Source organism: Arachis hypogaea, chromosome 13 (genome assembly GCF_003086295.3).
Source record: "Arachis hypogaea cultivar Tifrunner chromosome 13, arahy.Tifrunner.gnm2.J5K5, whole genome shotgun sequence".
NCBI classification, from domain to species: domain Eukaryota; kingdom Viridiplantae; phylum Streptophyta; class Magnoliopsida; order Fabales; family Fabaceae; genus Arachis; species Arachis hypogaea.
In genome coordinates this window covers 54,656,753-54,663,537 of record NC_092048.1, presented here as the reverse complement: position 1 = coordinate 54,663,537, position 6,785 = coordinate 54,656,753, and the positions used below count along the sequence as shown (strand labels likewise).

At 39.3% G+C, this 6,785-nt stretch overlaps 1 non-coding gene across 1 annotated transcript; it reads left to right on the top strand.

The window, feature by feature from the left end:
- Window positions 1-6,253: 6,253 nt before the first annotated feature.
- LOC112739078 (small nucleolar RNA R71) lies at window positions 6,254-6,361 on the top strand. The gene has a single exon (XR_003170018.1). It is a non-coding gene; the product is annotated as a small nucleolar RNA R71 (small nucleolar RNA).
- The last annotated feature ends 424 nt before the right edge of the window (window positions 6,362-6,785 follow it).

Sequence of the window (6,785 nt, the reverse complement as noted above, 5' to 3'; positions counted from 1 at the left end):
TTTATATAAATATTTATAATAATTATTGATGGATATTTTAGTAAAATGAATAAAATATATGTTATTTTAATCATGCAGAAAAGAGAAGTGTATATTTTATTAATCGAAGAAGAATGTAATTTTATGAAAATGTATATTGATGACTTTAAATTATATATATAACTACAAATATATATTTACTTGATGACTGTTTTTTTTTAATCTGTTTGAAGACTTTAGACAATACTAGCAGTAGCTTGTTATTTTCCTTCAAATTTAGCAATATTCGTGTCTTAAGAAAAGTGATAAGCACTAGATTTTTCAAGCGGATTTTTTTATTTAATTTTTTGTTTTTTCGGGTTGACCATTGCTGTTAAATACATGCATTTCAAATTTGATTCAAATTCTTGGAGCATTGTTTTTTAACAAACATCAACTACAGTTAAAGCCGATGAAGTCAACCCAAAAACAGACGCTACCGAAAATATTTTTGACAAATTATATGTGCATAAATACCAAAAGTTCACATGAAATTATTAGTTGTCCAATTTGACATGATATAATTATATGCATGCACCCATCATAAGGTGCCTTGAGTTCGGTCTTGATTTTGGAAAACAAGTTGGGGACAGCAATGTGAACATAGAGGAATCTAGACGTTTGGAAGAAATTAAGTTAATAGTCTATAATCCACTAAAATTTGAAAACTGAACTAGTTCCCCCCTCCCCCTTTCTTTTTTGTTTGCGAAAAATTTATTGTGTACTATACTGATTTATGTATCACTAGTACGGATTGTAGGATAGATCAGGAATTTGCCAGTTAAAGTGGTGATGTGGTTGGATTTTTGAAGTGGCGGGGTGATAATGCAAAGACACTCCGACACTCAAGTCAGAATGAATTTAAGAGGTATATATGAAGGTTAAAAATGTATAACATACTTGAAGAAGCCCCTTATCTCCCTTTATATAGTTGGAGTTTGTTATTGGTATGCGAAATTGTTACTCAGGTTGTGAATTGTTGTTCGAAATTGATTCCCTGGCAATGGCACCAAAAACGGATGCACAGAACCATGGTGTAAACATATCTTCACAACTTCGCATAACTAACCAGCAAGTGCACTGGGTCGTCCAAGTAATAAACCTTACGTGAGTAAGGGTCGATCCCACGGAGATTGTTGGTATGAAGCAAGCTATGGTCACCTTGTAAATCTCAGTCAGGCAGATATAAAATAGTAATGGGGTTTTCGAAAATAAGTAATAAAAGAAGGATAGAAATACTTATGTAAATCATTGGTGAGAATTTCAGATAAGCGTATGGAGATGCAATCGTTCCTCTGAACCTCTGCTTTCCTACTGTCTTCATCCAATCAGTCTTACTCCTTTCTATGGCTGGCTTTATGCAAGGGCATCACCGTTGTCAGTGGCTACATCCCCTCCTCTTGTGAAAATGGTCCAAGATGCCCTGTCACGGCACGGCTAATCATCTGAGGTTCCCGATCATGCTGGAATAGGATTCACCCTCCTTTTGCATCTGTTACTACGCCCAGCACTCGCGAGTTTGAAGCTCGTCACAGTCATTCAATCATTGAATCCTACTCGGAATACCACAGACAAGGTTTAGACTTTCTGGATTCTCTTGAATGCCGCCATCATTCTAGCTTACACCATGAAGATTCTGATTAAGAGATCCAAGAGATAGTCATTCAATCAAAGGTAGAACGGAAGTGGTTGTCAGGCACGCGTTCATAGGGAATGATGATGATTGTCACGTTCATCACATTTAGGTTGAAGTGCGAATGAATATCTTAGAAGCGAAATAAGATGAATTGAATAGAAAACAGTAGTATTTTGCATTAATCTTTGAGGAACAGCAGAGCTCCACACCTTAATCTATGGAGTGCAGAAACTCTACCGTTGAAAATACATAAGTAATGAAGATCCAGGCATGGCCGAATGGCCAGCCCCCAAACGTGATCAATAGATCAAAATATAATCCAGGATTCAAAGATCCCTAATACAATAGTAAAAAGTCCTATTTATAATAAACTAGCTACTAGGGTTTACAGAAATAAGTAATTGATGCATAAATCCACTTCTGGGGCCCACTTGGTGTGTGCTTGGGCTGAGCTTGAGTGTTGCACGTGTAGAGGTCCTTCTTGGAGTTGAACGCCAGCTTTTGTGCCAGTTTGGGCGTTGAACTCCACTTTGCAGCTTGTTTCTGGCGCTGGACGCCAGAATTGGGCAGAGAGCTGGCGTTGAACGCCAGTTTGCATCATCTAAATTTGGGCAAAGTATGGACTATTATATATTGCTGGAAAGCCCTGGATGTCTACTTTCCAATGCAATTGAAAACGCACCATTTTGAGTTCTGTAGCTCCAGAAAATATATTTTGAGTGCAGGGAGGTCAGAATCCAACAGCATCAGCAGTCCTTCTTCAACCTCTGAATCTGATTTTTGCTCAAGTCCCTCAATTTCAGCCAGAAAATACCTGAAATCACAGAAAAACACACAAACTCATAGTAAAGTCTAGAAATTTGAATTTAACATAAAAACTAATGAAAACATCCCTAAAAGTAACTAGATCCTACTAAAAAGATACTAAAAATAATGCCAAAAAGCGTATAAATTATCCGCTCATCACAACACCAAACTTAAATTGTTGCTTGTCCCCAGGCAACTAAAAATCAAATAGGATAAAAAGAAGAGAATATACTATAAATTCCAAACTATCAATGAAACATAGCTCCAATCAGATGAGCGGGACTTGTAGCTTTTTGCCTCTTGAATAGTTTTGGCATCTCACTTTATCCATTGAGGTTCAGAATGATTGGCATCTATAGAAACTCAGAGTTCAGATAGTGTTATTGATTCTCCCAGTTCAGTATGATGATTCTTGAACACAGCTATTTTATGAGTCTTGGCCGTGGCCCTAAGCACTTTGTTTTCCAGTATTACCACCGGATACATAAATGCCACAGACACATAATTGGGTGAACCTTTTCAGATTGTGACTCAGCTTTGCTAAAGTCCCCAATTAGAGGTGTCCAGGGTTCTTAAGCACACTCTTTTTTTTTGCTTTTGACCTTGACTTTAACCGCTCAGTCTCAAGTTTTCACTTGACACCTTCACGCCACAAGCACATGGTTAGGGACAGCTTGGTTTAGCCGCTTAGACCAGGATTTTATTCCTTTAGGCCCTCCTATCCACTGATGCTCAAAGCCTTGGGATCCTTTTTATTTGCCCTTGCCTTTTGGTTTTAAGGGTTATTGGCTTTTTGCTCTTGCCTCTTGGTTTTAAGAGCTTTTGGCTTTTTCTGCTTGCTTTTTCTTTCTATTTTTTTTCGCCTATTTTTTTTTGCAAGCTTTGTTCTTTGCTGCTTTTTCTTGCTTCAAGAATCATTTTTATGATTTTTCAGATTATCAAATAACATGTCTCCTTGTCATCATTCTTTCAAGAGCCAACATATTTAACATTCTTAAACAACAACTTCAAAAGACATATGCACTGTTCAAGCATTCATTCAGAAAACAAGAAGCATTGTCACCACATCAATATAATTAAACTAAGTTCAAGGATAAATTCGAAACTCATGTACTTCTTGTTCTTTTGAATTAAAACATTTTTCATTTAAGAGAGGTGATGGATTCATAGGACATTCATAACTTTTAAGACATGGTTACTAACTACTAATGATCATGTAATGAAGACACAAACATGGATAAGCACTTAACATAGAAAACGAAAAACAGAGAAAGTAAGAACAAGGAATGAGTCCACCTTAGTGATGATGGCGTTTCCTTCTTGAGCTCTTCTATGTCTCTTCCTTGCCTTTGTGGCTTGATTCCTAGTGATTTTTGGTATTTCTATCCTCAGTTGCTTCCAATAACTATGTGGAGGGAAGTGCATCCCCTGAGGTATCTCAGGGACCTCTTGATTTGCAGCCACATGTTCTACCACTAAGCTATAGATCCTTTACATAATTGTTTTACCACACCAAACTTAGAATGTTGCTCACCCTCGAGCAAAAAGAAGAAGGAATAGATGAAGAAGAAGATGTGGAAAAAAAACTAGGATTATGAGGAAGGAAGGTGGGGATCCTGTGGGCTCCACAGATCCTGAGATGATCCTGTGAGGTCCACAGATCTTGAGGTGTCAAGGCATTTACATCCCTGCACCAATTTAGGCATGCAAAATGCCCTTGCACACAACTCTGGGCATTCAGCACCAGGTTGGTGCCCATTTTGGGTGTTCAACGCCCATTTGTTGCCCATTTCTGGCGTTGAACGCCAGAACCATGCTTGTTCTGGGCGTTCAGCGCCCAGATACTGCCCATTTTGGGAGTTCAGCGCCAGAACCATGCTCTGTTCTAGCGTTGAACGCCAGGCAGGTGCTTCCTCCAGGGTGTGATTTTTCTTCCACTGTTTTTTTATTCTGTTTCTAAATTTTTCGTTTATTTTGTGACTCCACATGATCATGAACCTAAGAAAACATGAAAAACAAAAATAAAATTAGATAAATAAACATTGGGTTGCCTCCCAACAAGCGTTTCTTTAATGTCAATAGCTTGACAGTGGGCTCTCATGGAGCCTCACAGATGTGCAGAGCTTTGTTGAGACCTCCCAACACCAAACTTAGAGTTTGGATATGGGGGTTTGACACCAAACTTAGAGTTTGGTTGTGGCCTCCCAACACCAAACTTAGAGTTTGACTGTGGGGGCTTTGGTTGACTCTGCTTTGAGAGAAGCTTTTTCTGCTTCCTCTCCATGGATGCAGAGAGAGATCCTTGAGTTGTAAACACAAGGTTGTCCTTATTTAATTGAAGGACCAATTCTCCTCTGTCCACATCAATCACAGCTCTTGCTGTGGCTAGGAAAGGTCTTCCTAGGATGATGGATTCATCCTCTTCCTTTCCAGTATCCAGGACTATGAAATCAGCAGGGATGTAAAGGCCTTCAACCTTTACTAACACGTCCTTTACTTGTCCATAAGCCTATTTTCTTGAATTGTCTGCCATCTCTAATGAGATTTTAGCAGCTTGCACCCCATAGATTCCCAGTTTCTCTATTACAGAGAGGGGCATGAGGTTTATTCCTGAATCAAGGTCACACAGAGCCTTAAAGATCATGGTGCCTATGGTACAAGGTATTATGAACTTTCCAGGATCCTGTCTCTTCTGCGGCAATGTCAGTTGATCCAGATCACTTAGTTCATTGGTGAACAAAGGAGGTTTATCTTCCCAAGTTTCAATACCAAATAATTTGGCATTTAGCTTCATGATTGCACCAAGGAACTTGGCAGCTTGCTCTTCAGTAACATCCTCATTCTCTTCAGAAGAGGAATACTCATCAGAGCTCATGAATGATATAAGGAGGTTCAATGGAATCTCTATGGTCCCTAGATGAGTCTCAGATTCCTTAGGTTCCTCAGAGGGAAGCTCCTTATTGATCACTGGACGTCCCAGGAGGTCTTCCTCCTTGGGATTCACGTCCTCTCCTTCCTTCACAGGTTTGGCCATGGTGATTAATTCAATGGCCTTGCACTCTCCTTTTGGATTTTCTTCTGTATTGCTTGGGAGAGTACTAGGAGGGATTTCAGTGATCCTTTTACTCAGCTGGCCCACTTGTGCTTCCAAATTTCTAATGGAAGACCTTGTTTCATTCATGAAACTCACATTGGCCTTAGATAGATCAGAGACTAAGTTTACTAAATTAGAGGTACTTTGTTCAGAGTTCTCTGTCTGTTGCTGAGTGGATGGTGGAAAAGGCTTGCTATTGCTAAACCTGTTTCTTCCACCATTATTAAAGCCTTGTTGAGGCCTTTGATCCTTCCATGAGAGATTTGGATGATTTCTCCATGATGAATTATAGGTGTTTCCATATGGTTCACCCATGTAAATTACCTCTGCTATTGCAGGTTCTCAGGATCATAAGCTTTTTCTTCATAAGAAGCCTCTTGAGTACTGTTGGATGCAGCTTGCATTCCAGTCAGACTCTGAGAAATTATATTGACTTGCTGAGTCAATATTTTATTCTGAGCTAGTATGGCATTCAGAGTATCAATTTCAAGAACTCCCTTCTTCATAGGCGTCCCATTACTCACAGGATTCCTCTCAGAAGTGTACATGAACTGGTTATTAGCAACCATGTCAATGAGTTCTTGAGCTTCTGCAGGCGTTTTCTTTAGGTGAATGGATCCACCTGCAGAAGTATCCAATGACATCTTTGATAGCTCAGATAAACCATCATAGAATATATCCAGGATGGCCCATTCTGAAAGCATGTCAGAAGGACACTTTTTGGTCAGCTGCTTGTATCTTTCCCAAGCTTCATAGAGGGATTCACCTTCTTTCTGTCTGAAGGTTTGAACATCAGCTCTAAGCTTGCTCAGCTTTTGAGGAAGAAAGAACTTGGCTAAGAAAGCCGTGACCAGCTTATCCCAAGAGTTCAGGCTGTCTTTGGGTTGAGAGTCCAACCACACTCTAGCTCTGTCTCTTACAGCAAAAGGGAAAATCATGAGCCTGTAGACTTCAGGATCTACTCCATTAGTCTTAACAGTATCACATATCTGCAAGAATTCAGTTAAAAACTGAAAAGGATCTTCAGATGGAAGTCCATGAAACTTGCAGTTCTGCTACATCAGAGAAACTAATTGAGGTTTCAGCTCAAAGTTGTTTGCTCCAATGGTAGGAATGGAGATGCTTCTTCCATGTAAATTGGGATTAGGTGTAGTAAAGTCACCAAGCATTCTCCTTGCATTATTATTATTTTCGGCTGCCATCTCCTCTTCCTGTTCGAAAATTTCTGAA